This window comes from Agrilus planipennis, unplaced genomic scaffold (genome assembly GCF_000699045.2).
Source record: "Agrilus planipennis isolate EAB-ADULT unplaced genomic scaffold, Apla_2.0 scaffold272, whole genome shotgun sequence".
NCBI lineage: Eukaryota > Metazoa > Arthropoda > Insecta > Coleoptera > Buprestidae > Agrilus > Agrilus planipennis.
The window spans coordinates 4,745-16,067 of record NW_020439208.1 but is presented as its reverse complement, the minus strand read 5'-3'; the positions used below and the strand labels follow the sequence as shown (position 1 = coordinate 16,067).

The 11,323-nt window shown below is 35.3% G+C and overlaps 1 protein-coding gene across 1 annotated transcript in view; it reads right to left on the bottom strand.

Annotated features, from left to right (window-relative positions):
* The window catches only part of LOC108741703, a 25,719-nt gene extending 25,305 nt beyond the window's left edge, over positions 1 to 414 (bottom strand). Inside the window, exon 1 of the mRNA XM_025978148.1 lies at positions 265 to 414. The gene's annotated coding sequence lies outside the window, so the exon portion shown is untranslated. The remainder of the gene's footprint in view (positions 1 to 264) is intronic.
* Positions 415 to 11,323: the final 10,909 nt, after the last annotated feature.

Sequence of the window (11,323 nt, the reverse complement as noted above, 5' to 3'; positions counted from 1 at the left end):
TTGTGCTTAAGCTTTAAGTTCTTTTTCTCTGTTTTATACCTAGAAAGCTTGAAATATTATTGTTTTTTCCATAAAATATTAGGTCTTTCTATAGATATACTTATTTAATCCAAAAGGATAATTCTGACAAATAAATTCAGACATTTATTTTTTAGCAGATATCATTTATTAAGACTATTCTTAATCCAAAGCTTTACGTCCTCAACTTTTTTTAACTGAAAAAAGCTGTTGAAATCCCACAATAAAAAATTATGAGATACTCACCGGTGATATAGTAAAAGTAGTGGTTCTAGACTTTGTAGATTATCTTTACGTGTTCATCTTAATCGCGCACGTTTCTGTATTTTGTACATCATCTGTGTGGTGTCGTCGTTGAGAGACTACTATCGCGCTTCCGCGGATGGAAACTCGAACGCTCGACCCACAAAGGCTTCAGGCGCAAGTTATCCAGAGTTCCTTGTCGAATTCGCAGGGAACAGTATACATATTGTCCTTTATACATACATATGTATATATGTATACATCTGTGTCTTTCCTTTACAACTTTAAAATGCAATTCATTTGTACGGTTTCAAGTGTAATCGTGTTTTTTTTCAACACACGTGAAATAGTGAAAGCCCTATTTGTAAAGCCCGTTATGAACCACCCTATATTATCATTTACTAGAGTGTCCCGATGTCTCACTCAAAAAAAATCCTGTGTTTTTTTTTGTCATTCAAACAGAACCACGATGAACATTCTCGATGTTTTTGAGTTTACCATACGAACATATGGAATTTTCATTTGGTACACTAGTGGCAAGTTGTGAACTAAAGAAAGGGTTGTTCTACATCTTTTTTATGATTGGCAAAATTATAACGTTTAGAATAGAACAAAATAGAAATCCTGCAGAATGCGAACGATGTATGAATGTGAATGAATCTGGCCAAGAGTGGTCCAATTTTTGCTAGTGACTTGGTATTAAATAGATATGGGCAGGGTATCCGGTTTGGGTCCGCAACTTCTTATAGGATCCGGCCGAGTAGCGGATAATGTTAAGCTGCAGTAATTAAAAAAACATAATTCAAAAATTAATTCACTTTACAGTACATTATGTACAAAACTGTAACAACTTTTCAATGTTGTCTCTGTTCTAATTAGTACTTTTACTGTTTAAAATTAAAACAAAGTTTGTCGGCCGTATTTTTACTTGCACGTGTAACTGGAATCGCATGAACTGGATAATGTCCGCATGGCGATCTGTTAAATGTCTCCAAAGCGCAGTCAGGTCACTTACAAAATTCATGAACTTCGATTGTGCTTAATACTAAAACAATCACTTCCACTGAAGGTAAAAAATAAAGTCTAGAATAATAGAAAACAGCTCTACTTATAACGCCGTAGTATTAATTTTATCTACCCCTTCTTGCATTAAAAGTTGAAATTGAGGAATTTACAATACAATACTTATTATAAATGCGAATGTGGGTTTATTTATTTATTTGTTTGTTACGATTTGACGCTTCAACTACTCAACCGATCATCACAAAATTTTGTACACACATTGCCAGGGGCGCATAAAAGGATATAGGGTAGGTATCAAAAAAAAAATTTTTGAAGGATAGAAGTATTTTATGTGGTCGTCCAGCGTATCATACGTAAATTGTTCGGAGTTAAATTGAAATGTGCAGTACTAAAAACTTAAAAATTGTTTTCAATTTTTTAATACTTTTATATGAAAATCAATAAAAGAAAACATCAACGCGAATGAAGCCGCGGATAAAACCTAGTTATAAATAAATATTATCTAATAGTTATGTTATATTTTCTTTTAATTTCTTTAAAAATAAACACACAGTTATCAAGCTCTCACTATCAAATTACTAACGATGTTCCAACTTATTAACCTCCCACTCGTAATGGATTTTAAAATACAGTGCCCTCGAGAAGCACCATATAATTTATGTTATGGTCCAGACAAAGGACCGTTCGTGAAACTTTTTCAAAGAGAATTGATTACAGTACTTCTTGCTTTCATTAATCACGACGGAGGAAGATGCTGAGTCCCTTAATAAATATTAAGTAACATCATTTGTGTTCATCTTTCGTTTAGTTTAGTCTTTTGAGCAGGGAAAATGTTTAATATGAATAAATCCAAGAATCACTTTATGCATAGGTCAATTAAATCACAAGATAACAAATGCTAAAGCCTATTATACTTCATTTACTTTCTCTAGCGATGTGCCCTTTCCAATGTCTTGGATGCGCGCTGGCCAAATCGTAGGTAAGAAGAAAAAAGCTCATTATACTCTCGATTGTTGTTTATTAAACATACTTTTTCATACAGTACCTGCCAAAAGTTTTGTTCAATCATGAATAGTAGTGCGAGTCGAAAACAAGCGTTAAAGCCTNGTTCTTGCTGGCTTCGGGAGTCCTCTAGAGTAATTTGTCTAGATTCGCGAAAGATGGATTTTAATAGAGACTAGAATCAAATTTTCATATGCATATACCAACATTTACTTCCTCAGGCGTTGTAGGTATTACTTTAATTCTTTTTAAATATCAGAAATCACCACCAAAAATCCTAAACATTTGCAGAATTATAAAAACACCTAAACTGATATTTTATTTTAAATTTCATTGGTAGAGAAAACTACTATGTAAATATGGCCTAATTTCCAGAATTAAAGTCTCTTTCATGCTGAAATTCCGTACGTAGAGGGCTCTTTTTTTCATTTTCATTTACAATTTCTCAACGAGTGGCAGCAGTGGAATTGGGGGAACTACTTCCCTCACCTACTTCATCTCCCGTAGATATCGATTCATTTTTCAATGAACTTAACAGTTTCTGAAAAACCGCCTGCAACCGTGTAAACACTCGAATTATGTTTTAAAACTTCCAACGTCCCAACTCATAATTTTCGTATTTTTGAAGTTCAGTACTATGAAATGTCAAGCGTAATGAATGATGATGTTGGGCATAAAAAAAACTTAATTTTTCAAAAAAGCTTTAATTTCGACGTGTCTCATACAGAACTTGGAGTCAGGGAAGCCGAGAGAAAACGGCTAAATAAACTGTTTGAATGTCATCATGAAATCAAAGGAAAACGCATGGCGAAAGAACATATTCCACTAATTGCACAACATACAGTTATCGATTGGTATTATAGAGACTGTCACAGAAACTAGGCCTCAAAATTCCCTTATTATTCTTAGCTTGTAGGCTTTAGGGTGCGCCATGCACTATGCTTATGTAGATGACGTCACATTCTCGATAGATCAAGGGGAAAGAGGGGGTGCATTCCAACCCTGAACTCCCTTTTGTAACATATCTATAAACAAAGTATAAAGAAATAACCGAATAATAGTAAGCGGTGCAGCGGTTAGAGGTTTAGGTACGCAAAAGATCAGGGTAGGCTTTATAACTGTGTGGAATTATATCTTAGCTTAGCATAGCATCAGTTCGTTTCTGGCAACATTCTAAAATTCTGGGTATCTGCATCTCCTTCTGTTACACATTAATTGGTGTAATGTTACTCTTTTTTTCTTTATTAGTGCCCGCTGCAATTCCTACCTGATGTCTCTTATCTATGTTTACGACATTCCCTACAACGTCTGTCGTGAATAAAAGTAGGTATTCTACCAACAAGTTGAACGAAGAAAGTAAATGCGACAGTTTTATTGCGGCCTATGTCAACTTTGAACGTCCTAACTATAGCTTTTCCAATTTCCAGCAATTTACTGCTCAATCAGTCGTGACTCAGACGTCGCATGTTTCCCTTTAAAAAATAACTAAAGTAACTGAGCAGCCGTTATGCATTTAAAGAAAATTTTAGTTCCTTCACATTTTATTTAATACGGAAACATTACAACAACATTACAGGGGCGCAACAAGGGGTAGTCCACGGGTGCCTGAGCACCCACTCAATTGGGTTAGGCACCCAGTCAATTCCAGTCGATTCAGATAATAACCCAACTTGAAAGTTCGGCTCAAACAGTTCAAGCTCGTAAATGAACAGCCAAACTCGACCTTTTCAAGTATATTGTAGCGACCACGAGCGTGATTGTGTGCGATCGGCCATACGTGTGTGTGAGTGGCTTATCGATTCGCCGACTAGCCGCGGGCGCTTTTCTTCATGTGTGCCGTATCTGTAAACGTGTGTCGTACCTGCGTTCCGGGAAGGCAATTAAACCGTTCGAAGAAAACGAGACTTCTCTGGACGGCTCGAGAATGTTCCTGAAAGAAGGCAAGGGAGTATTCAAAGAAAGAGACGATCTCCGAGTGGAGTAGAAATAAATTGACCGTTGCAGAAGTTTAGTAATAAATTAATAGTGTTTTTAAGTTCAATAATAATTAGTGTAAATAAATAGTTTTCTTCTTAAAAGTTAATTTGTTAAACCCACGAACATTACAATATGGTAAGACATTCAATACATTGGTGACCTTTTTTTTTACTCATTTATATTATTATGATTGGAGCACCCAGTCAAACTGTAACGTTGTTGCGCCCCTGATTACAACTAACTCTAACTCTTAATTTTCTTGACTGACGACGAGAAGTATGATTTTGCCCGAAAAGCCCTTGACGTGTTTCTCGGCAATTCGTCCTGCAAATGACCTCACATCCAATTATTTACTGTAATTATTTAGTAATCTACTTGACCACATGTGAATTCTACAGTCGTACATTGTCAGGAATGGAATCCCAAATGAGCTTACCTAATGTACGATCGTCCATCTACTAAATTATTAGCGTGAATTAATTAAATAGATGTTAGGTTACATGCAAACAGGAGAGCCTGGAATGGTCTGGACAGGGTTTAACTTTATTAGTACTTATTTGAAGATATATAGGCGTACAGATGGATTTTATGAGTCACGCTTGTGTATATTATTATTTCATGATTAAAGAGACGGAAATGGTATTTTTTTGTACTGCCTACGTGGAGAAAAATTGAATTTTAATGTACCTATCGCATTTCCCAACGGTTAGAGTTTGCCGCTTGCTTATTATACAAGGGTGCGTTTTTATGTTCACCTAAAGGGTAGGTAGGTCATTAGTGAGGGTGCTTACTCGAGTCATTACGAATTAAGCAACTCATTTTTAGTACATGAATACCATGTTTTATCGTAATTAGGCCAGTAGTCTTTGAACTTTGAACTCTCGCCGACCGAACAAGTCAATCGGGGACAAATTGTGAAATATGGTTATAAAATTAATTTCCAAGTAAAGAAAATTAGTTCAAACCGTACTGGAAGAAATGTCATCCATTTAAGGGGACTCTTGCCCAGGTAAAACCAGTGTTTTACAAGTGACATACCCTCTTCAAGCAAAACAGGGACTCACTTGAAAACGACCCACGGCCAAGCCGGCCGATCTAGGTAACCACTCCAAAAATCATTCAAAAAGTCGATTAATTAATACCGACTTAAGAAGAAACAGCTCGCAGAAATTATAGGAGTATCAGATACAACCATTTTTAAAATTCTTCACGATCATTTTTGCATAAATGGAGTGAGCGCAAGATGGGTGCCGAGAATGCTCACTCCGCATCAAAAACAACACGGTGTGGAATGTTGTCGCGCGTTTTTGGACCTCTGTAGTGAGGATGAAGATGAAGTATTGACTGGGATTGTTACTGGGGCGAAATTTGGGTTCATCATTATGAAACTGAGTCCAAACAGGACTCTATGCAGTGGCACAAAAAAGGCACACCACCACTGAAAATGTTTAAAGTGTTAGAGTCGGCTGTGAAAATCAAAGTGACAGTCTTTTAGGACTCAGAAGGTATCCTGTTGAACGATTATAAAGATTAAAGTGTCTCAATAACCAGAGAATACTGTGCTTCAATCCTAGAGCGGTTAAAGAAAGCAGTCAAAGAAGAAAGAAGAGAAAAATTGACCAAGACAGGACAACGCGCCTGTGGAGAAGGTGGACTTCGAAATTTTGGCTTGCCCACCCTACAGTCCTGACCTAACTCCCAGTGATTATTAACTATTCCCAAACTTGAAAAACGTCTTCGTGAAAAAAAAAATTCAGACAGAAGATATACGTAAGTTAATTCAAAGATCGGAAAAATGTATAAGAGTAGCAGGTGAATATATTGGAAAGGAAAAATAAATTCGTACTTTTATTTCCACTTCTTACCCCCCATTTCGCGAACTTAAAAACACCTCTTCGTACATAGTGTCTAGCATTTTCCTTTTTCCCAGTTTTTCCAGGTTACTTTACTTAACATTACTGGTTATATCGTTTTGTTCCAGCATATTTATAGGAAACTAAATCAGCCTGTTGTTCAGGATTTTCCGGTTTTGTTGGTACCCATACACTCTATATAAATTTTATTTATAAGTATGTACTGTTTTGTTATTAGAAATAGTAATTAATTGCAAGCTGGGTGATTGATGGACAAAATCATGTACATTTTACGTTCTGCGTTAAAAAATTGCTATGGTTTTTCGTTGATACCGCGCGATTTGAAAAAAAAACACTTCCCGTACGCTTGACTAATTTCCCGGCTTTTTTCCGGCTACTCCCGCCAAATTTTATTTCCCGATTTTGCGGTAGTAAGGCACCCTGGTCTACCACTTAAAATACTGTACTCGTAGAATAATAAACCATTTTGTTAAAAAGCTAGTTTCAGCCCCTTTGGGATAATGAAAATCCAAAATTAGAATATTTTTCCCTATGATTCTGCCCGAAAGTTATCTTAAATTAAGCCTTAGATAGTCTAAGGAACTAACTAGCGTGTAAAACAAATCCTTTGTAGACATCGAAAAATGATGGATGGCATTTCTGCATGGTGAAGGATAAAAAAGATAAATCGGAAATGTCACAATGATAAATGGGATATCTTGCGCAATCTCGATCATTTAAATATTTTATCCCTTATAATCCAGAAATTTTACCCAAAAAATAAACTTAGAGCATAAGAAGTATTAAAATATTTAATGTTGATATTTGATTTTATTACTTAAAGTTGTACAAATGCTTAAATTGGAACTCCCATATATTAATACACCCCAAAACACTCGACTCTTTTACTTCCTTTGCAAGATAGGTAAAACTAAACCCTTTATCGTCCGTTAATTTATTCAGCAGTAGTAACGGTTGCAAATAGTCCTCTATCGGTCTTATAACCGTCATTTATTAACATATTTTTGAGTTATAATTTCAATTACTAGTCTGGTTTTTGGTTAATATTTTCNGATTTTCCGGTTTTGTTGGTACCCATACACTCTATATAAATTTTATTTATAAGTATGTACTGTTTTGTTATTAGAAATAGTAATTAATTGCAAGCTGGGTGATTGATGGACAAAATCATGTACATTTTACGTTCTGCGTTAAAAAATTGCTATGGTTTTTCGTTGATACCGCGCGATTTGAAAAAAAAACACTTCCCGTACGCTTGACTAATTTCCCGGCTTTTTTCCGGCTACTCCCGCCAAATTTTATTTCCCGATTTTGCGGTAGTAAGGCACCCTGGTCTACCACTTAAAATACTGTACTCGTAGAATAATAAACCATTTTGTTAAAAAGCTAGTTTCAGCCCCTTTGGGATAATGAAAATCCAAAATTAGAATATTTTTCCCTATGATTCTGCCCGAAAGTTATCTTAAATTAAGCCTTAGATAGTCTAAGGAACTAACTAGCGTGTAAAACAAATCCTTTGTAGACATCGAAAAATGATGGATGGCATTTCTGCATGGTGAAGGATAAAAAAGATAAATCGGAAATGTCACAATGATAAATGGGATATCTTGCGCAATCTCGATCATTTAAATATTTTATCCCTTATAATCCAGAAATTTTACCCAAAAAATAAACTTAGAGCATAAGAAGTATTAAAATATTTAATGTTGATATTTGATTTTATTACTTAAAGTTGTACAAATGCTTAAATTGGAACTCCCATATATTAATACACCCCAAAACACTCGACTCTTTTACTTCCTTTGCAAGATAGGTAAAACTAAACCCTTTATCGTCCGTTAATTTATTCAGCAGTAGTAACGGTTGCAAATAGTCCTCTATCGGTCTTATAACCGTCATTTATTAACATATTTTTGAGTTATAATTTCAATTACTAGTCTGGTTTTTGGTTAATATTTTCTGATTTTGATACTTTTAAATAACAAAATTCGTAGATTTAGAGAACTTGAGCAGCAACGTACAGAAGTAAATATTGGCAAGGGTGTCAAACAAGGATGCACACTGTCACCTGTAAACATCATTAAAGACAGGACAACTTTTTGGATAAATATACAGGGGCTAAATATTAGTATGGTTAGATTTGCGCATGATATGGAATTATCAGCATCTAGCAAGGAGGAATCCTTACTGACAAATAAGGGTAAAACCTAGCTATATGGAAGTAAATAAAAGTAAAACACAGATACTAGTACACTAGACAAAAATTTCCAGTCTCTCTCCAGTCTCTCAGAGTCTTTAAGCGTCTCTGAGAGTGTCTCTCAGACTTTCACAGTATCTCAATTATTGCCTAGGTGTTTTTATGAATCTCTCACAGTCTCTGTATGAGAGACTCGAACGATAAAATTGTTAATTTAGAGATTCGAGTCTCTCGTTCAGAGACTGGATACGAAATGAGGATCTCTATATGAGCGACTCGAGTCTCTCGTTCAGAGACGCTAAACAGTTTTTTTGACAGTCTCTCAACAGTCTCTTTCAGCGACACCAGAGAGACTCGATGAGAGACGAAGACTTGAGTGCCGCTTTCACAGAGTCTGAGAGACTGAACATTTTTATCTCGGGTATGAAAGGAAAGAAAAAGTAGGGAAACCGTGAATATACTGATAGGAGACAAAAAATTAGAAGAAGTGGCTGACTTTAGGCGTCTAGGAGGTCAGATAATTCAAGATGGAAGGAGCAGTAGATATAAAACAGAAAAATTCGAAAAAGATTCTTAAAGGTGCTGTGCGGGTGCGAAACGTGGGCGCGGCGGAAAAGAAATGGATAGAAGCGTTTGAAATGTGGTGATTCTAGCGAATGATAAAGATTAATTGAAGATAGGAAAAAGTGGAGATGCGTGTTCAACCAGTTTTGGAACTTTCGATTATAGTGATATGATAATGATTTGCAAATTATTAAGAACTAAAAGAACTCTCCCGATATCTCTTCGTATTTAGGTTTTGCAACATTTCAAATACCAAAACAAGAAAACTCCAGCATATTGTCAGTCATTTGCGATGGTAGAGGTTTGTTCTTATTTTTTTTTTGTGTGAACGCCACTAGAATATAAAATACTTCGCTTTAGACATTTCGCGGTTAACCACCCTACGTTTTATTCGAAATTAACCAAAACCAATTAGTATTTAAAAATTGTTTTTTTTTTTAATGAGAGTTATACAAAATGTAATTTTTTACGAAACGTAGTTTTGTGAGCTGTCTTCAGTTTCATTATTTTTTTCCTTTTTCATAGTGACCAGAGACACTTGTGTATTCAGTAGACCAAAAATAAATGCCATATTGACAACGGCAAATAAACACTGCCCGGTTGTAATAAATCAGAATTGAAAGCGGTTTACAATTGGATGTAGTCCAAGTAGTCTATTTATAAACTGCTTTGTTCAGTCTTTTTTATTTACAAATAACATTCATTTTTGTAAAATCGAAATTGATATTTCATTAAAAATTCGAGCCTACCGTTGAAATATTTAAGTGTATTGTTTGTGAAATTGGAACTGATTTTGAAAAACTATCAATTTGAATTAGTAGGTAACGAAAAATTCGTTGTAAACATTTAGTTCAAATAATGGCTTCAAATGTTATCCTAACTAATGTTATAAATGCGAAAGGTTTGTTTATTACGTTTTCAGGCTCTAACTACTTAGCTGATTATCATAAAATTTTGTACACACATCGTGAAGGGTATAGAAAAGAACATAGGCCAGCTTTTATCCAGAAAACAAAGCTGTTCCCGAGGGATAGAAAAAAATTAATTTTTTGTGGTCGTAGATCATATTTGACACGTATTTAGGGAATCGACGCAATCGAAGCCGCGGGTAAAACCTATTATGAAGTTTTGCACACACATTGTTAGGGGTACAGAAAAGGACATAGGGTACCCCAAGATAAAAATGTTTAGTCTCTCAGAGTCTCTGAAAGCGAGACTCGAGTCTCCGTCTCTCATCGAGTCTCTCTGGTGTCGCCGAGAGAGACTGTCGAGAGACTGTCAAAAAAATTGTTCAGCGTCTCTGAACGAGAGACTCGAGTCGCTCATAGAGGGATCCTCATTTCGTATTCAGTCTGAACGAGAGACCCGAATCTCTCAATAAGTGGTGTCTCGATAGACATGATTAAAATTTTCTAAGATATTTCAGAGATCCCAGTCTTTCTAGGAGAGACTGGAGTCTCTCAATTTTTCAGTTTTATTCATACAGTCTCTCTGTGAGAGATCCATAAAAACATCTAGGTAATAACTGAGAGACTGTGAAAGACTGCGAGAGACGCTCTCAGAGACGCTAAAAGACTCTGAGAGACTGGAGAAAGACTGAAAATTTTTGTCTAGGGTTCATTTATCCAGAAAAACAGTACTGTTCCTGAGGAATAGATCAAATTTGTTTTATGTGATCGTAGATTATTTCTGACATGTATTTAGGTGATCAACTCGAACGAAACCGCGGATAAAACCTAGTTATAAATAAATATTATCTAATAGTTATGTTATATTTTCTTTTAATTTCTTTAAAAATAAACACACAGTTATCAAGCTCTCACTATCAAATTACTAACGATGTTCCAACTTATTAACCTCCCACTCGTAATGGATTTTAAAATACAGTGCCCTCGAGAAGCACCATATAATTTATGTTATGGTCCAGACAAAGGACCGTTCGTGAAACTTTTTCAAAGAGAATTGATTACAGTACTTCTTGCTTTCATTAATCACGACGGAGGAAGATGCTGAGTCCCTTAATAAATATTAAGTAACATCATTTGTGTTCATCTTTCGTTTAGTTTAGTCTTTTGAGCAGGGAAAATGTTTAATATGAATAAATCCAAGAATCACTTTATGCATAGGTCAATTAAATCACAAGATAACAAATGCTAAAGCCTATTATACTTCATTTACTTTCTCTAGCGATGTGCCCTTTCCAATGTCTTGGATGCGCGCTGGCCAAATCGTAGGTAAGAAGAAAAAAGCTCATTATACTCTCGATTGTTGTTTATTAAACATACTTTTTCATACAGTACCTGCCAAAAGTTTTGTTCAATCATGAATAGTAGTGCGAGTCGAAAACAAGCGTTAAAGCCTTTAATATGTCTTCAAATATAAATAAACATCTCGTTGATATTTTCAGTAGTAAATGGTACCAATA